A 27,669-nucleotide genomic window follows, 5' to 3' on the forward strand; every position below is an offset into this window, starting at 1 on the left:
GATTAAAACTGAACTCAGGCATTTCATAGCTTCTTTGAAATACTTGCAATTCATGGATACATTCTCATTTTTTTTAATGTCACAAGCATATAGGATAAAATGTGAAAATCTCACCAGACCCCCCCTACCACCCATAAGATAACTCCTGTTACCATTTTGGTGTCTGTCCTTCCCATCACTTTCCTTTGCAATTTTTCCCCTAATCAGGTAATACTTTTTATTCCTCCTCAGTGATTTGTTGCTTTTCCCTATGTAACATGTCTAAGAAATCTCTCCATATTAGTTCCTCTCATTTCTAACGTCTCCTAACAGCTGGAGGGATTTCAAAAGGAGTCACTGGGCCAAAGCTTTGGTGTTCCTGGCATAGGATTTCTTTACCTCTGTTTGCTGGCATAGGATTTCTTTACCTTTGTTTTCTTTACCTTTGTTTGATACTTTTTTTGCCATTTTTCTGTTGAATTATTTTCTCATTGATTTACAGAAAGAACCATTTTAGACACATAGAGGTGATTTGGAGAAAAATACCTATATTCATAAAGTAATTAACTGGCATTATCTATCCAAGAAATTAGACAGATAGGAAGTTCCGGTTCTAAGGAGATGGCTTGTTTACACCAATGGCCCCACATTTCCTTATTAATTGTGCAAACTGGGATGCTGATAGCTATGGATATTAAGAAGCTGGTATTTTCTGCATTTTGAATATTCCCCCAAGGTTGCCAATGATTCTTTTACTTATTCTGTTCCTTCTTTTCCTAACTAATCAAGGATCTGAACTGTGTTTCTTCACAGAAATTTCCAAGGAAACTCTATTTCTTACATTGAGGAAAATACATGGAAGCCATACCGTTGGACTGAGAAATTGTGAGTATATTTTCTCCAAATATTAATACAAAAAACTGCAACCTAAGATCCTTCTTAGTCAAGAATTTTGAAGTCAGTATCTTGGAGGAAAGGTATTTCCCCCTACATATCCCAAATCAAACTCTTTTGATGGCAATTCTATGTTTATCTTGAAAATTGAATTTGACGGGCTCTCTTTAAAATTTAGAGTCAATCTAAACTTATTTTCCATTATATAGGAATACATGATGATATCCTCAATATATAAAAATGAATGAATAGATAAAGTGAACATCTTCTTTGTGTTCTGATCCCCTACCACTGATAGCCACTACTCTGGATTTAGTATATATCCTTCCAGATCTTTTTCCATGCATTTGTCTACATACATATTTATAGACAACAAAATAGGTTTGTTGTGGGATTTTCTTACCTTGTTTTTGTTTTTTGTTTTTACATAAATGATAACTTCCTACAACTTGATTCTTTTGCTTATGCTTATGCTTATTTTGATTCTTTTATCTTATGTCTTAGATTTCTTTTAGTACATAGATAGGGGGTTACCCCATTCATGTATATGCCTGTGTAATATATTCGAAGTATGAATGTATATAGTAATTCTCCTATTGATGAATGTTTAGACTGTGTCCCATTTTCTTGTCACATGCGCTGCTGTAGTGAACTGCCTCAACCATGCATCTTTGTGTATGTGGGCAGGTATTTCTGTAGAATAGATATCTAGAAATGGAATTGTTTGACTAAAGACTACGTAGATGTAAAATTTTAATTGCCCTCAAAAAAGTTGTGCCAACTTAAACTCCAACCCATAGACCATGACAGCATTCACATCCTCATACCACCCACTACTGGATATTCTCCATTTCTTGGCTGATCTGATGGGTGAATAAAAGGGGTCCCATGTGAATTTGAAGTTTTCTGATTACTTGTAAATTTAAATACCTTTGTTTACTGAACATTTGTATTTCTTGAGTGAATTTTCTGTCCTTTGCCAATTTTCTGTTATCTTTTTAAAAAATTGATCTGTAGAAAAAGTCAATGTAGACACAAGTGTTTTTAGAAAAAAATATTACAATCAAAGCAATTAACAGGTGTTTTAATGAGAGTTTTGTGTCATATCATTAGTGCAACTTAAGGAGAGAAGTCACAAATGACTCCTGAATTAACAATAAAAGACATAGTAATCATAGCAGTCTAAAAGTAGGGATTATGATCCCTCTAAAGTAGATTTCGCCCCTCAGTCTGATATCTTATTGGTAAGGGAGAAATGCTAGAACTAGGCATTTGTTTTTTATTTTGTGAATTTCTTAAATACTATGTGTAGTTTATATTTCTCCATGATAGTGTCTGACTGGGAGATTTTATTTCCCAAACTTATAAGAAAACTGAAAATAATTGTCACAAGAAATAAATAACGTTAGTTTTCTTTAGGGAATGGAGGGGAATGGGTGGGCTGAGGACAAGGGTAGGAGAAAAACTTTGCGTTGTGTACTATACACCTTTGGAATTTTGGGCCATGTGAATATATATTACATATTTTTAAAAAATGAATTGAAATTAAAAAATTAATTTTTAAAAAGCATGTGTTTGGGAATTTATATACTAGAACACGAATGTGGTAAGTCCTGCAGTTGTCTGGTTCAGCTTGAGGGTTATACCTTGTAAGCAGAGGTTCCTAACTATGGATCACTGCTCTCCTGGGGCAGGATTTTAACCTTTGTTTCTATATATATATATATATATATATTGGATGATATCTGCCAACAGTAGAATGAGTAAAGTGTGGTATAGTCATAAAATGGAACACTATTTGTTTGAACCATAAAGCCACATAAATAATCTCAAATTTTCTGATAGCCACTTAAAAATTAAAAGTAAAAAGAAAGAGATGACATAAATGTTAATATATTTTGTTTAGCTCTTATATCCAAAATATTATTTTGACATATAATTATTATACCCATTATTAGTAAGATAGTCTACGTTTTATACTGTCTTCAAAATATCCAATATCATTTCTACATGTAATCAGTATAAAAATTATTGAGAGTTTATGTTCTTTTTTCCATAGTAACTCTTTGAAATCTCAATTTGATTGCTAATCTTTTATCAAGAATACTTGATCTGTATTTAGATTTCATAAAAATTACAGTTGAAAAAGTGATATCACATACCTACATTGTTGCAAACATATTTAAACATTTTCTAATAACTGTTGAGTATCAGTTTTTTCATTTGTATTTTAAAGTAAATAAAATTAATTAAATTAAAAATTCAGCTCCTCAGTCACCCTAGCCACTCCCAAGTATTCAGTAGCCACATGTAGCTAGACATGCAATACTAGGTATTGAAATGAACCAACCTCAGCTACATGCAACAACATAATGAATTTATAAGATAATATTGAGTGAAAGAAGCAACATAGAAAATAATACCTGTGATTCCATTTATATAAAGTTCAAGAAGTGACAAAACTAAATTATGTTGTTTACGGCTGACATATGATAGGTAAAACTACATTTAAAAAAGCAAGGAAATTAGAGGTCCCTGGGTGGTTCAGTCAGTTAAGTGTCCAACTCTTGACTGGGCTCAGCTCATGATCTCAGGGTCATGGGATAGAGCTCCACACTCAGCCAGGAGTCTGCTGGAGATTCTTTCTCTCCCTCTGCCCCTCTCCCATCAATTAATCTTTTTTAAAAATTAAAAAAGGCAAAGAAATTATTAAAGTCAGGATAATGGTTACTTCTGGGGAATCAGAGAGAGGGTTGTGATTGGAAGGGGCACACTGAAGCCTTCTGGGATGCTGGCAGGGCTTTTTCTTGATACAAGTGGTGTTTCATGAATATTTGCTTTATAATTATTAAACTGAATATTTATGTTATGTACACTTGATGTGCATTTTTTTAGTTCTCAAAAACTTTTTTTTTTTTTGGTTGGGGAAAAAAAATCAAATGACTTTACCTATAGTGCTGCTCTATTTGTGTATGCGGCTTCCAACATAGAATTTAGAAAAAGAGAGGAGGAAATGTCAGTTCTGCCAATATTGTTGTCATCTAAACCAGGGTTTTAGCAGAGACTGTGATCCAGAGAGTAGACATGAAATATGCATTTTGGTTCAGATAGTGGATGGCTGCGTGTGTGTGTGTGTGTGTGTGTGAGAGAGAGAGAAAGAGAGAGAGAGAGAGAGAGAGAGAGAGAGAAATAAAGAAAAAAAAAGGATTTGAGTGGAAACAGCGCAGAGCTCAGTACTCCTAAATTAAAGAAGAATTAGAATATTTAGGTGGCACCATTACACAGGTTTCCCTCCCAGATGGGAGTTAGTCCTGTGTAGTAAATAGTTGTAGTTGTTTTGCATTTTGATGCAGAAATAACCTTTTCATTTTTCAGAATTCTCAGTGAAAATTATTTGACTGAATTACATAAGGACTCATTTGAAGGCCTGCTATCTCTACAGTATTTGTAAGTTAATTAATCACTTATTATGAGTTTTTAGTTATATTATCTGTAAAATAAATATGGGGTTCAAATTAGATAATCACTACAATTTCTTCTAACAATAAAATTCCATCTCTAGCATTAAATATCTCATATGCATTTTCAGTTTTTTAATTCTATAGACAAGACAAAGATAGAAAAAGACCCTTCAGTTATACAGCAAAAGGGGTAATTAGGTCTGAGCAATTATGGATGCACATATGAACCTGTCTTGTAAGTGTTCATATACCGTGTGCTTACATTTATACTTAGTTTATGGCTCATGGATCAAATCATGCTCAGGTCTGTCTTTACACAGCCTATGAGTTAAGAATGATTTTTATATTCTTAAAGGGCTGTAAAAGAGAAAAGAAGAGAAAGAGAAGAATATATGACAGAGACCATAGATGGCCTGCAAAGCCCAAAATGTTTACTATGTGGCTTTTACAGAAAAGGTTTGAAAAAGTTGGTTTAGTAAAATGAGAGGAATTAAAATTAACCTCAAATTGTCACCTACAGGACAAGAAAATATAGAACACATACATTATTGTGAATGCCATTAACCCAGAATGTTTTTAGTAACTTAATCTAAATTAAACATTTAAATATTAAATATTTAAGCAGGTGAATTATGTAAGCAGTATTATCAAGTACCTATTAAGTTACCAAGAGAGCAGATTAAGGATTTCAATGGGAATTCTAGCACCAGTATTACAAATAGATGTTTAAAATGATGGTTAAGGGGTACCTGGCTGGCTCAGTTGATAGAGCAAGTGACTTTGGATCTTGAGGTTGTGGGTTTGAAACCCACACTGGGTATAGAGATTACTTAAGGAAAAAAAATCTTTAAAGTAAAATACAATGATGGTTAAGTGGTATGTTTAGAAATGTTTACATTAAGCAAACATATCAGAAATGCCCCTAATTTCACTAATTATAAAATAAAATCTCCCCAGCCTCATTGTCAAGGAGGAAATGCTTCTTTAGTATTTCTAGGTATACATGCAGAGATACCATGTTCTTTGCTATAAAGGTTCAATTTTTATCTTTGTCTGTGGCATCCAGAGCTGTGTAAGTCATTAATCCCTATTAATGATGCTCTTGAGCAAATAGAGTCTTCTTGCAAATGTAGAAGGTTTAAGGATAGTGGGTAAAAAAGAGCATGATATGACACTAAGAATAGTCCTTTAAGTTATCAAACCTTCCAAGTCTTAGGGGACAACCACTCTTGTATTGGTTTTCTTGGCTACTTCTGCCATGTGGACACTAAACTTTACAAACACCGTTTGGAGAAAATCAAATGAGATAAACTGCTCAAAGGATTAGGCACTTCATTACTACTACCATGAAATACTTTGTTTTAGTATATGTGCTGCCGAAGCGAGCACTCCCATGAAATACTTTGTAAGCCAATTATTTTATGTTAGCTGAAGGGTTCTCATTCATTTAAAAAAAAAAAAAGGTCAATCCAAAGCTAATATGACAGGCACTATGCCCAGTATCATAGGCTCTCAGATGATTAAGACAGGCTTCCTACCCCTGTAGGAACTCATGATCTCACAAGGAAAATAAACAGAAGCTCAAACCATAATGCATAAAGCACTAAGTGGATGACAAAGTGCTGAAGAGGTGCAGAAGAGGGAGCCATAAAGTCATAAAACCACATTTCTTTTTACACAGTCATTTTGTTTCTGCCATTCACTACCCAGCTCTTTATATTTATTTTCTAAATATTTGAGTTTGTTTCATGTCCATGTGTCAATTTTATTTTATTTTTTTAATAATAAATTTATTTTTTATTGTTCAATTTGCTAACATACAGAATAACACCCAGTGCTCATCCCGTCAAGTGCCCCCCTCACTGCCCATCACCCATTCACCCCCAACCCCCGCCCTTCTCCCCTTCCACCACCCCTAGTTCGTTTCCCAGAGTTAGGAGTCTTCCATGTTCTGACTCCCTTTCTGATATTTCCTACCCATTTCTTCTCCCTTCCCTTCTATTCCCTTTCACTATTATTCATATTCCCCAAATGAATGAGGACATATAATGTTTGTCCTTCTCCGATTGACCCATTTCACTCAGCATAATACCCTCCAGTTCCATCCACGTCGAAGCAAATGGTGGGTATTTTTCATTTCTAATGGCTGAGTAATATTCCATTGTATACATAAACCACATCTTCTTTATCCATTCATCTTTCGATGGGCACCGAGGCTCCTTCCACAGTTTGACTATTGTGGACATTGGTGCTAGAAACATCGGGGTGCAGGCATCCCGGCGTTTCATTGCATCTGTATCCTTGGGGTAAATCCCCAACAGTGCAATTGCTGGGTCGTAGGGAAGGTCTATTATTAACTCTTTGAGGAACCTCCACACAGTTTTCCAGAGTGGCTGCACTAGTTCACTTTCCCACCAACAGTGTAAGAGGGTTCCCTTTTCTCCGCATCCTCTCCAGCATTTGTGGTTTCCTGCCTTGTTAATTTTCCCCATTCTCACTGGTGTGAGGTGGTATCTCATTGTGGTTTTGATTTGTATTTCCCTGATGGCAAGTGATGCAGAGCATTTTATCATGTGCGTGTTGGCCATGTCTATGTCTTCCTCTGTGAGATTTCTGTTCATGTCTTTTGCCCATTTCATGATTTGATTGTTTGTTTCTTTGGTGCAAATGACATATCAGATAAAGGGCTAGTTTCCAAGATCTATAAAAAACTTATTAAACTCAACACCAAAGAAACATGTGTCAATTTTAAACATGGTCGACAACGCAGATGAACACAACTAGTCCATACTTTCAAGCATTTTATGCTCAGAGTAAAAAGGATGCAAAAATAACTATATTAAAAAGAAATTGGGAAAAAATAAAGACTAAAAAAAATAAATAAAATAAATAAATTGGAATGCCTGGCTGGCTGAGTTGGTAGAGCATGTGGCTCTTGATCTCGGGGTCATGAGTTCAAGCCCCAGGCTGGGCGTGAAGCCTACTTTAAATTTTTTTACGATAGAAGAAGAAGAAATGGATATGGGCAATGAGAGGTATAAATTGGTTTTGGAATACAGATGAGGGAGAAAAGACTTCGCATTGGATCAAGGAAACTATTAGAGCAATGCTGTTTCAACATGACCTTTAAGAGCTATTGGGTATCATCAGAAAGACATTTTAGGGAGAATAAGCTTACAAAGGAGACCGGGAGAAAGGCAAAAAACAGGAAAAATATCTTGAGTACCTGTAGAGTAGGAGATTAGAGCTAGTCTTCTAGGATTTTGAAGGCCATGGATTAACATGCCACGCTACTGGATTATCACGGCAGTGCTCCAGGACAAGCTTTAAACTGCAACGGAAAAATAAAGAAAGAAACTGCAACAGAGTCATTTGGAGGGCATGTCAGAAAACAAGCTCCACCTCCACAGTTACTGATTCCATCAGTCTATAGAGTAAGGCTGAGAATTTGCATGTTGAGTAAGTGCCCAAGTGATGCTGGCATTTGAGAACCACTTGTGGAGAATTAGTCTGGTGACTGTGTGCAGCATGGATTAGAAAGGGAGAGACTAGAGATGGCAATGCCAGTCTGAGGAGTAGGTGGAAAATGAGGGACTAAGGTGGAATCAATGGAAGCATGAGGGTCAACTATTATCAAGAATGGGTGTTTTCAAATAAAAATCCAGTACTATGTGGTGTTTTTTGTTGTCTCACCACTTGCAACTGAAACAATTAATAAATTCATGGAATATTAAGGCAAATGTACAACCAAAAATGAATTTCTATTAACATGATGATATGATTCTGAGTTAGTTCAAATTTATGTATTGATTAGAGGAGTAACTTCCTTTCAATTTAAATGAAAGGATATCTTTTATTTTTTCTGGTATTGAATTGGCCTAGAAAAATAGAACTAAACCAAGGAGGTGTTCCAAAATGAGAATATCCCTTTTAATATTAGAAATTATAATTATAGGGGCACCCGGTTGGTGCAGTTGGCTGAGCATCTGACTCTTGGTTCTGGCTCAGGTCACAATCTCTGGATCCTGAAATGGAGCCCCCTGTTGGGCTCTGCACTCAGTGAGGAGTCTGCTTGGGATTCTCTCTCCCTCTCCCTCTGCTCCTCCCACTTGTGCATGTGCACAAACACACACTCTCTAATAAATAAATATTTTTAAAAAAGAAATTATAGGGGCAGCCTGAGTGGCTCACCAGTTTAGCGCCACCTTCAGCCCAGGGTGTGATCCTGGGGACCCTGGATCCAGTGCCACGTAGGGCTCCCTGCATGGAGCCTGCTTCTCCCTCTGCCTGTGTCTCTGCCCATCATTCTGTGTGTCTATATGAATAAATAAATAAAATCTTTTTAAAAATAAAGAAAGAAATTCTATGTGGAGGTCAAAACTTTGAGCTCATAATCTAGAAATTGATGAGGCCTCAAATGTCCTCTAATCAATTCTTCTGCTCTCAGGAAAGATTACTTCCAGAATCTATCAAGAGCTGTAGTTACTTGTTTCATTTATGAAAGTGAGACTCTTTTAAGAGAGATGAGGAGAGTTAGGGGCTCTGGAAGGTTCAAATAACAATTCCTAAGGTTCAGAGTTTAGGCAAAAGCTACTTATTCAATACTATCGGCCTACTAATTAGGTATCTAATGGCTAATTGAGGCAATATTTTCCTTTTACTTTTCCTAGAGATTTATCCTGCAATAAGATACAATCTATTGAAAGACGTACATTTGAAGCACTACCTTTTTTGCAGTTTATGTAAGTTACAAATATAATTTCATTATATTTGGAATTTTTGTTAAACTTAATTGTAAACCTCTTTGTTACAATCATTTTGAAATATGATTGTAATTTTATTAGTAGAAAGCTACTAAAATTATGTAGCGAACCTTTTTTGTCTGTAGCAAAGAGTAGTGTAAGAATTATTATACAGATCAGACTGAATCATTCTAGAGCAGTGGTCTCTACCAAAGTCATTTTGTACCCAGGTGACATTTGGAAGTGTCTGGAGACATTTTTGGTTGTCAGACTGTAGATGTGCTACTGGCATCTAGTGGGCAGAGGCCAGAGATGCTGCTAAACACCCTATAATGCACAGGACAGCCCCTCCTAACAAAGAGGATCCAACCATAAATGTCAATAGTGCTGATGTGAAATATTTTTCTAGAGAAATAAAGATTACCTAACACAAATATTTATGGAGCACTTACTGATTTCTATCTAATGAAACACATGTAGAAACATGAAAATATAAATCTTTCATGCACATTTTTTTAATTTAAATTTTAAAAAAATTTTAAAAAGCATATCTTCCATAGTGAGATAGTTTCAGGATATGGAGAGGGTATTGAGATTATGTTTCATCCTATATAAATTGGAATCACTGCAAAAGGATAAATGTTCTGAAAGAATATCTTTTTTTCTTCTTCTTTTGCTTGTGTCTTTTTTTGTAGAAATCTTCGTTGCAATTTACTCACAGAAGTGAGCTTTGGAACGTTTCAGGCCTGGCATGGAATGCAGTTTTTACATAAGCTGTAAGTGAAATAGAAAATGAATACATGTAAAAAATAAACAGACAAACAATATGTAAAAACATCATACATTTATTGGTTCAGTGGATGTAATAAGCCCAGTATGAACTCTGAAAAGTATGTCTTAAAATCCATTCTTTTTTTTTTTCAAATGAGGAAACGGAGGTACAAAGAGGCCAAGAGGCTTGTCTATCTCATAAATGGCACTCTCAGCTTCCCCTGTACTCAGCTTTGGTATAGGCAATAAAAGGCCCCAAGCAAATAACACCCAAATCAACATTATCCTGGGAATCCATGACAATGATGCTTCACCAATCGGGGCATGGTCCTTGAAGTTCCAACTTTGAATTTAACTTTGATTCCTGCTAATGTGCAAAGTTCCTAACTGCTTCAATGCGTGCAAAATAAAGTTTCAAAGAACTAAGTGTAGGGGAATTCTCCAGGGAGCAAAAGTGTGGGTGCTTCCTCAGCCATCAGCTTCTTTTAAATGGTAAAGCAGAAAGAACTGCTGAGAACCTGCCACAGGGCACTTCTCTCACCAGTTACCCAGAACATTATTTTTCAAAAAATGTATACCTCTGAGTAAATCATCTGGGGGCCATAAGACCTTTGAGATATGGTAAAAGATATTGTTTGTGTTAAGTTGTGTGAAAAATGTTCATGAAATACATTGCTGTAGCATAATTCCATGTGGCTATTTCCTGACTCTTCTTCAATAAGAAGTGTGTTATTCCCTTTCGGCTGGAAAATTCTGTGATTTCCTGGTGATATAAACAAATCATAGTGGGGGATGTTCAATGGTCTGAGGGGGATTTTAGACTCAAGGTGAAGATCTTCCTCTAAACCTGACTTTGGAAATGATTATCTTACCTGTCCTGTAGTTCAGAAATATTATTTCACACAGTTTATTTTAGGACAGATGAAGGCGTTGAGGGTGTGTCTGGAGCTAGAGGGACAGTTCCTGCAGATGCCTATCTGTTGAAGGCTCCTCTCTCCTCCCATTAATTTGCTGATGCCTAACTTGGAAAAAGAATACAGAGGGTCAGTTTTTTGCTTGCGAACACCCCGGAGAAAAGGTTCATTGGGTTTCTGCACCAAGAGGTTTTGGTGCATCAATATAGTGCCTTAAACTCACCATCTTTATTTCTAAGCATGCTCTCACACCAAGAGCCTCTTGGAAGAATCTGAATTTCCAAAAAATAAATAAATAAATAAGTAAATAAGTAAATAAGTAAGTAAGTAAATAAATAAATAAATAATCTGACTTTCATTAAAGTTATATGGGCAACACAGGAAAGAATATGGGGGAATCAGTTGATAAAAATCAATGAATTCATTGAAAAACATTCAGTGAGTGCCATGTCCAGTACATGTCAACACTGTACTAAGTACTGGGGGTACAAAGAATAAGACAGGGACTGTCCCCAAGAAACTTTCATACTGGAAGGAGAAAGATGTTGACGGGAAAACACACGGGAGCCGTGCTGGCATCCATGCAGCAGGGTAACAATGTAGGGGGTTGACAAAGTAGGGAACAGGTTGTGGGATAGAAAAGACTCTTAATGGATGAGGCAACAGCTTGTTTGTGTTGAGTTTCTGTGTGCATCTTAAATAACAGAAAAAGGTAATTAAAGAACCAGAGCTAGCCAGTGTTGATAATATATTAATACTCATGTCATTGGACTTGAATAGAGCTTCGAAAACTAATCACAGTTCCTTCTGAAAGATTATCACAATACCGTAAGTGTGTACTGGGGGGTTAGGCTCCTTTTTTGTTTGGGGCCAAATTTTTCTAATAGACAAAGCTAGTCTGCTTTAGGAAATCTCTGCCATAGTGAAATATAAACTTCACTGCTTTTCTTTCCAAAGGCAAGTTGCCAAGGGAAGATGCTACTCTTTGAATTAGTCATGTTACCTGTGTGACATGTTACCAAGGTGATTATAAGTTGAAACAATATTTTCTCTGGCATTAAAGAAGTCTGTAAAATTTATAGGCCCTTGCTGAGGTGTATTTATTTTGAACTGACCAAAGCATGAACTTCAGGGCACTTCACTTCTATAGGCCCCTTCCAAGGTCTTGAGAGGAGTCCTAGCAATTTTTATACTCATGGTTTTCCAGGTTTTTATTAGACAGGATTTCCCAAAGTAGATGAGGTTCAGGCCCCACAAGACCTTGATTCACCCTGGGTTTCAGGTAATTATAAGTCAGTAAGCTTCTTGAATGAAGCCTCTAACTTTTTGATAAATACTGAGTGAACAAGTTAGCAGTGTGGTAGAGTCCATTTTGAATCTGAAATCCACCTCAAAGACATGCCAAGAGCTTATTAATAAGGTACCACTTTTGGGGGTTTTGGTTTTATTTGGCTTTAATAAGGTACCACTTTTTGAATGGTAGTAATAATCATATCTCTTTCAGATAAAATCAGGAAAGAAATAGATTATGGAAAACCAGCAGTGGTTGATAATCCAAAATGTTAAGTATACTTTCTTCTTTTCTGACTTTAAAGTGCTTCTTCTTCATTTACCTACACAGGTCCAGACTGATGGATTGTTTTTAAAAATTCTTTTAGTCACTTAATTGGTTCTAACAATACAAGCTCCATGATTTTAGAAACTGAAGGACTCTACCATGTAGAAGGGCTATATCTTATGCAAGTAGAGTCCATTCACATGCTGGCTTGTCTGCGGTACCTCAGTGTTATGCTAAGAACATAAGCACTAAGAGAGAATAAGGTGATTCTAAGCTTTATCCAAATTGAATTATTTACCCCACTGTTGAGAATACCGATGAGGCAGGTGTGGCCATACTATGAAGGCAAATTGAGCTGCAGTTACAGAGACACCCTAATGCTTCCCCAGTCATCCAGCATTGGTTTCCTTTAGATAGCTGTGTGCACACACAAGTTTATACACTTCAGGGTATTGTCATCACTTTTTGGTATGTACTGAAAATCCTGGAAGCTTCTTCTTCAGATTCAGAAAGGCATAAACATTAAGAGTGAAAATAATAACTCGGTCTGTCCTTTGGGAGGACTCAGGGTGGCTCTTTTATTATTTTCTATTAGTAATAGTTCAAAAGGTTTGAGACAGTCATACCCAGCAACCACTATACTTTCCTTCTCCCAACTGTATCTTATTCTTCCCATGCATGTTATTGACGTGTCTTCTTTCTCTCGGAACCATAGCAGTTCCTCCTCTGCCCCATAATATTTCTTTAATACCTACCTCTATTAGGTGCTTACTGTGCTCCAGGCACTATACTAAGGACTTTTATGTATCGTACAAGCAAGATGGTGTGACTAAAACTCTTAGATGGTGCCTGGCACATGGAAAATACTCAATGCATGTTCCCTGACACTGTATCTCATTTTCGTTTTTCCAACAGCTCTTGTGATGTAGATATTGTTATCCCCACTTTGGGGACAAGGAAATTGAAACACAGAGACATTGGGTAACTTGCCTAGGTTCACACTGTTGATAAGTGGCAAAACCACTTACAAGATTTGCAAGTAATACAGCTCCGCTTTCCCTTGTACTAGGAGCTGAATGATGACCATTTGGCTTTTGGTGCATTGTCTCTTGGAGTTGGTTTCTAACTGGAATAAGAGCTTTAGAGAAGAGAACTCCTTTTCCCTATGACAATCCCATGCTTCTGGAGCTCCTGGCCATGCCACCTATAGGTATCCCCAGGCTTTTTGCTCACTGCCCCAGGGCAAACATAACACCATTACTACTAGGCACCTACTCTATGCTCAGCCTTATGCAAGATGCTTTGCATATGGACTTTCATTTAATCCTCAAATCGCCTTATGAGGTAAATGGTACTAAGTAAGACTCAGAGATGTTTGTTATTCAAGTCACTTCACCAGGAAGTGACAGCCAGAATTCAAGCCTAGGTCTGCCTGGTTCCAAGGGCCCTTGCTTCTTCTGCTGTTCCTCACTGCCAGGAACTCTTCTTTAAAATATTCTCAGAACTTTGATTAAGATATAGGCTTACCATTTCAGATTCTTTAGACTTGGCCCCTCCCCTACCCCTGAGAAAGAATTTATGTGATAAAGTTAGTTAGAAGTCTTGTATTGAGGAGCTTCACGTGGGGAGTCACATTCCGTGGCTCATGGACATATGTAGATGAATAAAGGAAAGGGGTTACTCCATCCCCAAGTACTTCAAACATACTGGAACAGGCTGTAGGTCACTCTACTTATTTCTTCGACTGGTTTCCTTCCAGGAGCCAGTTTTCCCTGCCTGTCTTGGGATTCTAGGATAGATAGTTTGGAGTTTGTCCTATTTTAAATTTATTTTCACTGCCTACTTTGGATAGTTTTTCAGCTAAAGCTGTTAGGATTTCAGTACATTCAGAATAGTGAAGACATGCTTCAGTCCTCAATTCTTCTGTCTCCTTAGTTAATAGAAAGGAAACATAGGCCATCTGTCTGGACCCGTATAGAAGATTTTGGAAATAAAATTAAAACAGGTAAGACGTGTTCCCTTATTTTGTGAGCTACCTTTAATCCGTCCCATTGTTCTACAGCAAAAAGCTTTTGCAAAAATGCTTGAGTTTTCCTCTTCAAATAAGGTATAGTTTTCAAAAAAAAATTATTTAGAATAATATCTCTTCAACTTTGATGATAAGACGGCCTTTCAGGCTAATAAAAACTGTTGTTTTATTTTACTTCCATAAAGATAACCCTGTGGATGTCAAAAAGCCAGTGGACTAGGGGACAGCACATTTTTATCTGCAAAATGAAGGAATTGACCCGAAAGGAAAATGGTCTCTAGTGTGATGTCCTCAGTGAATCTAAACCACTCGTATTGTGGTTTGTAGAAAAGCAGTTGCTCTGGAGCACTCCATCTGTAAACTTTTGGGTCAGTTCTCATTCTATCCTTCCTCCAGGCACAGCCTTCATGAGGAAAAGACAGCACTAAAGACAGGAGGAAGCACAAGGATAATTTAGAGTGGCCCCATATTTTGGTTTCACTTGTGATAAATGCAGGATGTTAACCTCAGTAGGAAAAGGGCTGTCTGGTTAAGAGGAAACACTGAGCTGGTGGGTACAAGACCACGGGCGAACACCCAGGAAAGAGTGGACGGTTAGAGAACTGAGATAATTTGGGGGAAGGATAACAAACTGTTAAATTGTTTTGGCTACATAATGGTTTATAGTCATTGTTTTAAAACGCGTGGAGGGAAGGATGCAGAGGTGGAGGAGCTCACTTGCACATAGCCCATCAGTGAGCTTATAGATTTTAATGCCAGTTGTTTTTTAAAAGCAAAAGATAGGGCAGCCCCGGTGGCTCAGGGGTTTAGCGCTGCCTTCAGCCCAGGGCGTGATCCTGGAGTCCTGGGATTGAGTCCCACATCGGGCTCCCTGCATGAAGCCTGCTTCCCCCTCTGCCTCTGTCTCTGCCTCTCTCTCTCTCTCTCTCTCTCTGTGTGTGTGTGTGTCTCACGAATAAATAAATAAATTATTTTAAAAAATAAAATAAAAATAAAAGCAAAGGACATTCAACGTCTCAAAGTTGAGGAACTGTGCTTAACCAGACATGTGACACTCATATTCTTCCTCTTCATTATCTTGCTGAATAATAACTAGCATTACAAATCCAATACATTGATGGTACTGAAAAAAATCTAGAAGAATGGGAATAGGAAGAATAGGGGAGTTTCCAAGGCAAGAACAAAAATGTATGGCTCCCCCCTCCAAAAAGTATGTCTCCCAACCTCACTAACACTGGCTCCCTCTGACCTCAGTTGTAGAAGAGTCCAAGTTTTTACTCTTCTTTTCTCCACCTACCAACATATTTGGTATTCTACCACCCAGTGCTCTATTTATCACATCACAGTTCTTTATTTTTTTTATTTTTATTTATTTATGATATTCACACACACACAGAGAGAGAAAGAGAGAGAGGGAGAGAGAGAGAGAGAGAGGCAGAGACACAGGCAGAGGGAGAAGCAGGCTCCATGCACCGGGAGCCGGACGTGGGATTCGTTCCCGGATCTCCAGGATCGCGCCCTGGGCCAAAGGCAGGCGCTAAACCGCTGCGCCACCCAGGGATCCCCAGTTCTTTATTTTTAATTGAGATATAATCCACATAATAGACTATGCAACATTGTAAAGTATACAGTCCAGTGGTATACTTCAATAGACAACAGTCACCCTAATTCCAGGACAGTTTCACCACCCCCCAAAATAAATACGTACCCATAAGCTGTGACCAACCCCTTCTTCCCTCCTCCCAGGCAACAACTAATTCCCCTTCTGTATCCTAGATTTCCCTCTTCTGGACATTTCATACAAATGTGTGTCTAGCTTCTTTCACATAACGTGTTAGCTTCAAAGTTTTTCCATGTCGTAGCATAGATACCAGCACTTCATTCTTTTTGAAGGCTGTATAATATTCCCTTACATAGACACATCACCTTTGTTCATCTGTTCCTCAGTTATTGGACATTTCAGTTGTTTCCACTTTTGACTATTATTAATAATGCTGCTATGAGTATTCACATACATGGTTTTGTGTGGACATATGTTTTTAATTCTCTTGGATACATACCGAGGAGTGGAAATGCAGAGTCACCTAGTAACTCTATGTCTAACCCTTTTGAGGAACTGCCAAACTGTTTTCCACACGTAACTATGCCATTTTGTGTTCTCACCAATGTATGAAGATTCCAGTTTCTCCATAATCTTGCTACCACTTATCATTCTCCATCTGATTACAGCCATCTTAGTGAGTATAAAGTAGTGTCTTATTATAGCTTTGATTCGTATTTCCCTAACGACTTAAGACATTGAACATCTTTTCATGTGCTTATTGGCCATTTGTATATTTTCTTTGGAGAAATGTCTCTAAATCCTTTGCCCATTTAAAAGTTCAATTATTAGTCTTTTTATTGATTTGTAAGAGTTCTTTATGTGTTCTGGATATTCTGGATACTAGACTTTTATCAGACATATGATTTGCAAATATTTTCTCCCATTCTGTGAGTTGTCTTTTACTTTCTTGATAATGTCCTTTGAAGCACCAAAATCTGTTTAATTTTTTATAAAGTCCAATTTGTCTATTTTTCCTTTTATTATTTGTGCTTTTGGTGTCATGTCTAAGAAACTCTTGCCTAATCCAAGGTCATAAAGATTTCTAAGAGTTTTTATAGCTTGAGCACTTCCATTTAGGTAGTTGATCCGTTTTGAGTTAATTTTTATATATAAAATGAAGTGTAGGAATCCTTATTTTGTATATGAATCTATAGTTGTCCCAGCTCCATTTGAAGACTAGTCTTCCCACTTTGAATTGCCTTGGCACTCTTGTTGAAAAATCAGTAAACTATAAATGTGAGGATTTATTCCTGGACTGTCAGTTCTGTTCCATTGGTTTATATGTCTATCCTTTTTTTTTTTAATCTTCAGCCTCAGTTTATTCATTTTAATTTATAGAACATCAGAGATTTACATTTCTTTCCAGTGTTAGCATTTTTATTTTTATTTTTTTAATAATAAATTTATTTTTTTATTGGTGTTCAATTTGCCAAGATACAGAATAACACCCAGTGCTCATCCCGTCAAGTGCCCCACTCAGTGCCCATCACCCATTCACCCCCACCCCCTGCCCTCTCCCCCCTTCCACCACCCCTAGTTTGTTTCCCAGAGTTAGGAGTCTTAATGTTCTGTCTCCCTTTCTGATAATTCCTACCCATTTCTTCTCCCTTCCCTTCTATTCCCTTTCACTATTATTTATATTCCCCAAATGAATGAGACCATATAATGTTTGCCCTTCTCCGATTGTGTATGTCTATCCTTATGCCAGTGCCACACTACGATTACTGTAGCTTTGAATTGGGTTTGGAAACCAGAGCATGTGAATCTTCCCACCTTTTTGGTCTTTATCTAGATTTTTTTTCTTCGCTATTCTGGGTCCCTTGAATTGACATAAGAATTTTAGAATTAGCCTGGAAAGAAGTCAGCTGTGATCTTGATAAGGGTTGTACTGAAGCCATACTTCAAGTTGGGGCATAGTGCCATTTTAACAATATTTTCTTCTGGTCCATGACCATGGCATTTTTCCATTTTTTTCAATCTTCTTTAATTTCAACAATGTTCTGTAGTTTTCAGTGTATGGGTCTTAAACTTTTTGGTTAAATTTTTTCCTAAGTATTTTATTCTTTTTAATATTGTTATACATGGAATTTTTTTCTTAATATCATTTTGGATTACTCATTGCTAATACATAGAAATACAGCTAACTTTTACATATTGATCTTGTATCCTGCAACCTTGCTGAACCCATTTGTTAGTGCTAAGGTTTTTTTCTACATCCTAGGAATATGTCTTGTGGTCTTCTAGTTTCCCAGGAATATGTTGGAGCATTTCAAACTCTCTGTGGATATCTCATTTCTCAGCCTTTTCTTTAAACTTTTAGATTAGGGTTTTTGTTTTTTGTTTTTTGTTTTTTTTGGTCCCAACTGTTATCCATTGCCTTACACAGCTGCCAGTTTAAAACATTTACCTGTAATTGTTTTTAAAAATGCTCCTTGGGATATCTGGGTGACTCAGCAGTTGGGTGTCTGCCTTCCTCTCTAGGCATGATCCTGGAGTTCTGGGATCCAGTCTCACATCCAGCTACCCATAGGGAGCCCACTTCTCCGTCTGTCTATGTCTCTGCCTCTCTCTGTCTCCCTTTGCCTGTGTCTCTGCCTCTGTGTGTGTGTGTTTGTCTTATAAATAAATAAATAAATAAATAAATAAATAAATAAATAAATTTTTAAAATGCCCGTTGAGAAGAAGAGGATTCTAGCATTGTGCAGTTCTCAGTGAGGTCAAGGACAAGCTTCTCAATTGAGGTCTTCCAGGAAACTCAGTAGACAGGTAAAACAATGACAGTTCTTTGGGAAGGAGGCTTTAAGGAACTCCAGCTCCATTTTGCTCCCCTGGGATGTGGGCTATTTTTCAAGGCTACCATCAGGATACAGAGCAGACGTCTAGAACAAGTTAAAACAACAGATCTCACTGTTCTTATAGAAATTAATACATTTTCCCTTAATAAATGCTCTCTGGGTTGCTGTAGACCCATTGGTTGAATTTTCCAAAATGATTAAAACATTAATTCTATGTTTGCCAGTGTTGTCATTGTCATTGCTTTTATGGAGGGATGAATTTTCAAATGTCCTCACTTTCCTATTTTCAGCGATTCGCCTATAACATGGTTTAAAATACCTAAAGTCTCAATGACCATCAGCTAATTAAATACTTCATCATGGGAGTCGATTAGAGAAAAGGAATAAAAATAGAAAATGTAATTCTCAGAGGAGCTCTCCCAGATGGAGAGATGAAGTTCAACATGAATACACTTTCTATATTTAGTGCTCTCAAAGTTTATGGTAACAGCTGTTTTATAAATCCCCTTTTTATAAACACAGACTTTGGAGTCAGAACTCAGTTCAAATTCCAGCTCTGCTTCTGACTGGCTTCACAACCTCGGACAAATTATGTAACCTCTCTGTACCTCAGTTTCCTCATTTGTAAAATGAGGTGATGATAGTATCTATCACATAAGGTTATTGTGACGATTAAATGTGAAATGCTGATCACAGATGCCTTACAGCCCAATAATAGTATTGGTTATGAAGATTATCTTTCTAATACTTGGTAAAAGTATAGCTATTGATTCTTGAGTAGAGTCAACCTCAAAGCAGATTGTCTTTTCTTTTCTTCCTATTTCTTTTACCTTTTTTCGTTTTAAAGAGTTGGGAAGAAGGTCCAGCATTTTGGAGTAAAAGCTTGTGTCAAAAAATGACAAGATGTCCTTTATTCAACAAACATTAAATAGTCAATAACAAGCACTATACTATGTCAGGCACAGGGACAACATGACAATCAAGTATGGTCCCTGCCTTCCAGGCGCCGAGAATCCAGGAGATTGATAAGGAAACAGGTGATACATGCCATGACAAAGGCTGTAATGCAAGAATACACACAAGCTATGTGGTGGGAATATAGCTTTCACCGGCTGCTCATAGATTTAGCCCTTCTTGTTTGGCTCCAAAACTGAGGAATTGGTTTTTTGTCTTTAACTGGGTGGTTTAAACTGTAGGATTTTTTAAACTTTCTAGAGATAAAAGAAAAGCACTTTGAATTATGGAGGACACTAGAAATAGTATTTCCTACAGAAATTACTTCCTACTGGTATAGTCACTTCTGAGGTTTTCAACCTGAAACGTTCTTTGGCATATTTTTTCTTTGCCATCCACTTCAAAAAATTTTTTTTTCTCTTTCTCTTCCCACTTTATCATTCAGAGACCTGGGTAGTGCCCAAAGGAAGAATGTTTTACAGAATCTAAGGGTGATTTATAGGCAAAGGCAGAAAATGATTGCTTTTAAACTTCAAGTTCCATACCAAAAAAAATGAACATAAATTTTCATGGTAGTTACTGAAAATGCAGATAATTTTAATTCCATTGCATTTTTCAGAATTCTCAGTCGTAACCCTCTGACAACTGTTGAAGATTCATATCTTTTTAAATTGCCAGCATTAAAATATTTGTAAGTATTACAACAATCTCATGGCTCATGAGATTATTTCTGCTCTTTTTTTACTTTTGTCAAAGATTAAATCTTTTGCATTTTGCATAAAAAGTCATAATTTACATTTTAGCTGGACTATTGCAATAAGAATTATTGGCAAAGAAGGAGTGTATATGGACAAGACAGCCTGTAGTAGAAGAGAGCAGTATTGAAGAACACATAGAGATATGGAACATGCAGGTGTATATGGAAATATTTACCACATATGTAGAAATATCATTTATCTCAAAAAGCAAACTGGAATAAGGTATACATTATTTAAAACAAAAGACAAATCAAGAAAGGTGGATGCAACTGAGAATGAGTAGAAAAAGGGTAAAAAGAGATTGTACTGTTTAGCACCAAGGTGATTATGTTCGTGATGCACATAAATTTTAATTTCTTCAATAAGAATGCTCTGAAATTATCTTCCACAGCAAGTAAAACTCTTGAGCTAGCTTGACAGAGAAGCCAGAATTTAAATAATCACATACTATTAAGTACCTTTTTGTACTTGGTGTGGAATTTTAGTCTTTGCTATCATGCATGTTTGGGCTTTCTCTTTCAGAGACATGGGAACAACACAGGTGTCACTTTCAACAATTGAGAGCATTCTCATGATGACCCTTGAATTGGAAAAACTGTAAGTTGATTTTTCTTATGTTTATTATCACTTCGTTGTGTATTTGGGTTTGTTTTATTTTTAAGTCAGATTTATTGAGGCATAATTTTCAGTTAATATGTACTGTTTTTAAGTATATGCAGTTTTTAATGAGCTTTGGCAAATCTATAGTTGTGTAACCACCACCACGTTTGAGATACAGAACATTTCTGTTTGTAGTTAATCCCCTGTTCCCACTATCAGTCCCTGACAGCCACCAACCTGATTTTTGTCCCAATAGTATTTTTTCCATGTCTTTTTTTTTTAAAGATTTTATTTATTTATTCATGAGAGACAAAGAGAGAGAGAATGAGAGGTCAGAGGGAGAAAGAGGCTCCATACAAGGATTCTGAGCTGGGACTTGACCGCGGGACTCCGGGATCACTCCCTGAGCTAAAGGCAGACACTCAACCGCTGAGCCACCCAGGCGCCCCTCCACCGTGTCTTATCAATGAAATCATACAATATGTAGTCTTGTGTGATTGGCTCCTTTGACTCAGCATAATCCTTTTGATATTCATCCTTGTGATTGCATCAACCCGTAATTCACTCCTTTTTATTACTGAGTAGTGTTACAGTTGTGTGGACATATCAGTTTGTTTATGCATTCATCACTTAATGGACATTTGAGTTGTTCTGATTTTCCTTTTGGCTATGATGAATAAAGCTGCTAAAAGCAGTCACGTGCAGGACTTTGTGAGAGCATATGCTTTCATTCCAGGGGAGGTGAAATACTTAATGGTAGGATTACTACATCATGTGCTAAGTGTATATTTAACTTTTTAAGAAACTGCTTCCTAGGGGTACCTGGGGCGTTAGTCAGTTAAGTGTCCAACTGTTGATTGTTGATTTTGGTTTAGGTCATAATCTCAGGGTTGTGAGATCAAGCCTCCAATGGGCTCCATGCTGAATGTGGAGCATGCTTAAGATTCTTTCTCTCCTTTTCTCTCTGCCCCTCCTCCCCACCCCACTGATACACATGTGCTTGCTCTCTCTCTCAAAAAAACAAAAACAAAGACAAAAACAAAAAAAGTGCTTACCTCTTTTCTAAAGTGGATGTAGGGCAGCCCAGGTGGCTCAGCAGTTTAGTGCCACCTTTGGCCCAGGGTGTGATCCTGGAGACCCAGGATCGAGTCCCACGACAGACTCCCTGCATGGAGCCTGCTTTTCCGTCTGCCTGTGTCTCTGCCTCTCTCTCCCTCTCTCAGTGTCTCTCATAATAATGAATAAAATCTTAAAAAAAAAAATAAAGTGGATGTACCATTTTGCATTCCAGCCAGCAGTGTATGACATCTTTACTTTATATTTCAGTTAAAAAAATTTTTTTAGACTTTGTATCTTTAATTTGCATTTCTCTAATAGCTCATGATGTTGAGTGTCTATTCATGTACCAATATCTTTTTAAATGGTGTGTCTATTCAAATCTCTTTTCCTTTTCCTTTTATTTTTTTCTTAAGATTTATTTATCTCAGACAGAGAGAGAGAGAGAGAGACCAAATGTGGTGGGGGGTGGGGGGTAAAGGCAGTCAGAGAGGGAAAGAGGGAATCTCAGATTCCTCACCAAGCTTGGAGCCTGATTTGGGGCTCAATCCCACAACCCTGAGACCATAACCTGAGCCAAAATCAAGAGTAAGACACGCAGCCAACTGAGCCACCCTGGTGCCTCCAAAACCATCGTTCAGTTGCATACATACTATTGAGTTTTAAGCGTATATTATATATTCTGGAAAAAGTCTTTTCTCTCAGGTGTTTAGCAAATTTCTCCCAGGCTGTGGCTTGTCTTCATTCTGTTCTATCTCTGAAGACCAGAATTGTTAATTTTTAAATTTTGATGAACTCACCTATTTCACCCATCATTCCACCCCTTGTCCCCTCTGGGGACAACTATAGTTTGTTCCCTATAATAAATGTCTGTTTCTTGACTTTCTCTCTCTCTCTCTCTCTCTCTCTCTCTCTCTCTCTCTCTCTCCTTTGCTCATTTTTTTTTGTTTGTTTCTTAAATTCCACATATAAGTGAAATCACCTGGTATTTGTCTTTCACTGGCTGACTTTCTTTGCTTAGCATTATACTCTAATGTTGTTGCAGATGGCAGGATTTCGTTCTTTTTTATGGCTGAATAATATCCCATTGTTTATATATACCACATATTTTTTATCCATCCATCTATCAATAGACTGGTAGGTTGTTTTCCATAATTTGGCTATTGTAAGTAATGCTACATAGAGGTGCATGTATCCCTTTGAATTAGTGTTTTTGTATTTTTTGGTTAAATACCCAGAAGAGCAATTACTGGATCATAGGGTAGTTTTATTTTTGATTTTTTGAGGAACCTCCATATCATTTTCCTCAGTGGCTGTACCAGTTTGCATTCCCGCCAGCAGTGCATAACTTCTTATGTCTCCACATACTCACTAAAATTTGTTGTTTCTTGTGTTTTTTTATTTTAGCCATTCTGACAGGTGTGAAGTGATATCTCATTGTGGTTTTTATTTGCATTTCCCTGATGATACTGAGCATTTCCCTGATGATACTGAGCATTTTTTCATGTTGGCCATATGCATGTCTTCTTTTTTTTTAAGATTTTATTTATTTATTTGAGAGAGAGAGAAAGAACATGAGCAGGAGGAGGGGCAGAGGAAGAGGGAGAGAGAGAGAATCCCAAGCAGATTCCCCTCTGAGTACCTAGCCTTACTCAGGGCTCGATCCTAGGACCCTGAGATCATGACCTAAGCTGAAAGCAGACACTTAACCAACTGAGCCACCCAGGCACCCCTGTGCATCTTTGGAGAAATGTCTGTGTCTTCCAATCAGTTTTTAAGTGGATTATTTGGGGGTTTTTGGTGTTGATCTGTAGACATTCTTTATAAATTTTGGATACTAAACCTATATTGAATATGTCACTTGCAAATATCTTCTCCTGTTTGATAGGTAGTCTTTATTTTTTTTTTTTGGTTGTTTCCTTTACTATACAGAAACTTCATATATTGTTTGATATGGTGAAACATTGTTTAGAATTTTGCATCTGTGTTCATGAGAGATATTGGTCTATTGTTTTCTTTTCTTGTACTGTCTTTGCCTACTTATGATAAGGGAAAAGCTGGCCTTAAAAATGACTTGGGAAATATTCTTTTCTCTTCAACTTTCTGGTAGAGTTTGTGTAGAATTGGCATTATTTCTTCCTTAAATGTTTGGTAGAATCACTCGTGAAGCCCTGTGGATTTGAAGCTTTCTTTGTGAGAAAGTTGTATATTACACACTCTATTTCTTTAATAGTGATATTTAGTTACATATTTATTTTGAGTAGTTTACATCTTTTATGATCTGTTCATTTCACCTTGAATTGATTGACAAATTATTTTATAATATTCCCTTCTTATCCTTTTAATATCTGTAGGGATGCCTGGGTGGCTCAGTGGTTGAGCATCTCCCTTTGGCTCAGCTCATGACCCCGGGATTCTGGGATTGAGTCCCACATGAGGCTCCCTGCAGGGAGCCTGCTTCTCCCTTTGCCTCTGCCTCTGCCTCTCTCTGTGTCTCTCATGAATAAATAAAAATAAAATCTTTAAAAAAAAAAAAAAAGAAAAGTAAAAGGGACATGTCAACCCGTTTCTTTTTTTTTTCAAGAAAATAAATAAAATTTATTCATGAGAGACACAAACAGAGAGAGAGGGGAGACAAAGGCAGAGACACAGGCAGAGGGAGAAGCAGTCTCCATGCTGGGAGCCTGATGTGGGACTTGATCCCAGGACTCCTGGATCAGGCTTTGGGTTGATGGCAGGTGCTAAACCGCTGAGCCACCCAGGGATCCCTGACCCTCTCATTTCTGATACTGATAATTTATGTCTTGTCTTGTCTTGTCTTGTCTTGTCTTGTCTGGTCTTGTCTGGTCTGGTCTGGTCTTAATCAGTCTGCCTAGAGGTTTATCAGTTTTATTTATCTTCTCCAAAACCCGTCTTTTGGGGCACCTGCGTGGCTCAGTGGTTGAGCATCTGCCTTTGGCTCAGGTCGTGATCCTGGGGTCCTAGAATCGAGTCCCTCATCAAGGTCCCCACAGGGAGCCTGCCTCTCCCTCTGCCTATGTCTGCCCCCCTCTCTGTGTCTCTCATGAATAAATAAATACAATCTTTAAAAATAAATAAATAAAAATTGTCTTTTCATTTCACTGGCCTCTCTATTTTTCTTTTCCGTTTTCTTTATTTGTGCCTTGATCTCTATTATGCTATTTCTTCTCCTTATTCAATGATTAATTTTCTTTTCTTTTTTTAGTTTCTTAAAAGTGGATACTGGGGAAGCTGAACACCGCATTAGCAACATCCCATATGCTGACATGGTTTCAGTTTTAGTACGAAATAATTCTTAATTTCCCTTTTGATTTCTTTGACTGGCAGGGTTACTAAGAAGTATGTTGTTTAGGTTCTAAATAAATTGGAGAGTTTTCAAATCTGTTAATTTCTAATTTAATTCCATTGTAGCACAGAACATATGTTGAATGACTGAAATCCTTTTAAATTTATTGAGGCTTGTTTTATACCCATGAATTCTGGTATTAGATGAGCCTATGATCTATTTTGGTAACTATTATGTATATACTTGAAAAAAATGTGTACTCTGATTTTGGGTGGAGCATTCTATAATGTCAGTTAGGTCAAGTATGTTGATAGTGTTATTCAAGTCAGCTATATCTTTACTGATTTTCTATATATTTTTCTGTCAATTATTTAGAAAGCGATATTGAAATCTCCAACTATAATTGTGTATTTATTTGTCTCTCCTTGCCATTCTCCTTCATATATTTTGAAGTTCTGTTATCAGATGCATAAATTTTTAGGTTATGTCTTTTTTATTAGTTGATATTCCTATAATGATGGAATAGCCTCCTTTATCCTTGGTAATATTTTTTTACTTTGAAATGGACTTTGTCTTACAGTAATGTAGCCACCCAAGGCTTCTTTTGATTACTGTTAGCATAGCACAATTTTTTCTATACTTTTAACCTACTTGTATCTTTCTATTGAAGATGATTCTTATACACACAGCATATAGTTGGCTTTTGCTTTTTTATATTTTAATTAGGGTGATTATACCATTACACCTAATGTAATTATTAACATGACTACATTTAAAGCTACTAAAATCTCTATGTGTCCCATCTGTTCTTTGTTTTGCTATTTTTTTCTTTTTCTTCCTACTTTTGGATGACTGAGTACACTTTTAAATTAAATTAAATTAAATTAAATTTTATTTGTTAGCTAGTTAATTACAAATCAGGTTTTGTTAGTTTAGTAGTAGTTTAATGGTTTGTAGTGTTCATCTTTAACTCTTCAGTCTATCTTCAAATAACATATGATTTCATGATTGCTATAAGAACCTTACAATATATAGTGTACTTCATTTCTCCCTTACTGGCCTTTGTGCTAATGTCTTCATACATTTTGCTTTTACTTCTAAACAGCACACTATATTATTTTTTTCTTTAAAAAATAAGTTAACTCCTTTAGGAAGTATAGTTGATGTAATATTAAATTAGTTTCAGATGTACAACATAGTGATTGAACAATTAATACCACAATAACTGTATTACGGTATCATTAACTATATTCCCTACATTGTACTTTTCATCCGGAGACTTACTTTATAACTAGAAGTTTGTACTTCTTACGTCTTTTCACTCATTTTGACCATATCCCCGCCCTCTACTTTAACAGCCACCAGTCTGTTCTCCATATTCATGAATCTGTTTCTCTCTTCTTTGTGTTGTCATTTTTCATTTGTTCAAGATTCTACATATAAGTGAAATCATATTGTATTCGGATATTTAAATAGTAAGAAAAACCTTATGTATTTACCTTTGGAGTTACCAGTTCTAATGTTCTTCTTTTGTGTGGATCCACATTTCTATCTGCTATCATTTTCCTTCTGCTTGAAAATACTTTCTTTAGCTTTTCTACAGTGTAAATCTACTAATGATGAGTTCTTTCAGCTTTTGTATGTCTCAGTCTTTTGTTTTGCTTTTGTTTTTGAAAGATCTGGATATAGAATTCTAGTTTGATAGTTGTTGGTCCCCTCTCCTCTTCACTGCTTTAAAGATGTTGCTCTACTGAGTTCCATTAATTCCAACAAGAAATATGTTATCACTGTTATCTCTATTTCCCTATATGTTGTGTGGAGGTTTTTCCTTTGGCTTATTTTTAACATTTTCTCTTTATTGATGGCTTGAGAAGTTTGATTATGATGTGCTTTGGCATAGTTTTGTCCACGTTTCTTGTGCTTAGAGTTCATTGACCTTCTTGGATTTGTGGGTTTATTAGGGTTACCTGTTTGGACAATTTGGGGGCTATTATTTTTCAAATTATATTTCTTCTCCCTTGTAGACTCTATGTATGCATATACTAGGCCACTTGAAGTTGTTGTATAACTCACTCAGTAGAGACATGGGTTTCTTAGTCTGGGATTTTTTTTTTTTTTTTTTTTTTTACTTATGATAGTTATAGAGAGAGAGAGAGAGAGAGAGGCAGAGACACAGGCGGAGGGAGAAGCAGGCTCCATGCACCGAGAGCCCGATGTGGGATTCGATCCCGGGTCTCCAGGATCGCGC

At 36.7% G+C, this 27,669-nt stretch overlaps 1 long non-coding RNA gene across 14 annotated transcripts in view; it reads right to left on the bottom strand.

The window, feature by feature from the left end:
* The window catches only part of LOC140597724 (uncharacterized), a 60,056-nt gene that overhangs the window by 10,656 nt on the left and 21,731 nt on the right, over positions 1 to 27,669 (bottom strand). For 4 of the 14 annotated variants that reach the window (XR_011999592.1, XR_011999597.1, XR_011999584.1 and 1 more), the window contains 4 exons: positions 10,720 to 10,869; positions 9,796 to 9,850; positions 8,526 to 8,649; positions 6,244 to 7,665 (listed from right to left, as the gene is read on the bottom strand). This is a non-coding gene — a long non-coding RNA (uncharacterized lncRNA). Of the gene's footprint in view, positions 1 to 6,123; positions 7,666 to 8,525; positions 8,650 to 9,795; positions 9,851 to 10,719; positions 10,870 to 10,984; positions 11,034 to 27,669 lie in introns of those variants that run through there. The other 10 variants (XR_011999594.1, XR_011999587.1, XR_011999586.1 and 7 more) reach the window with 6 other exon arrangements.

Source organism: Vulpes vulpes, chromosome 2 (assembly GCF_048418805.1).
Source record: "Vulpes vulpes isolate BD-2025 chromosome 2, VulVul3, whole genome shotgun sequence".
In the NCBI taxonomy this organism is placed as follows: Eukaryota; Metazoa; Chordata; class Mammalia; order Carnivora; family Canidae; genus Vulpes; species Vulpes vulpes.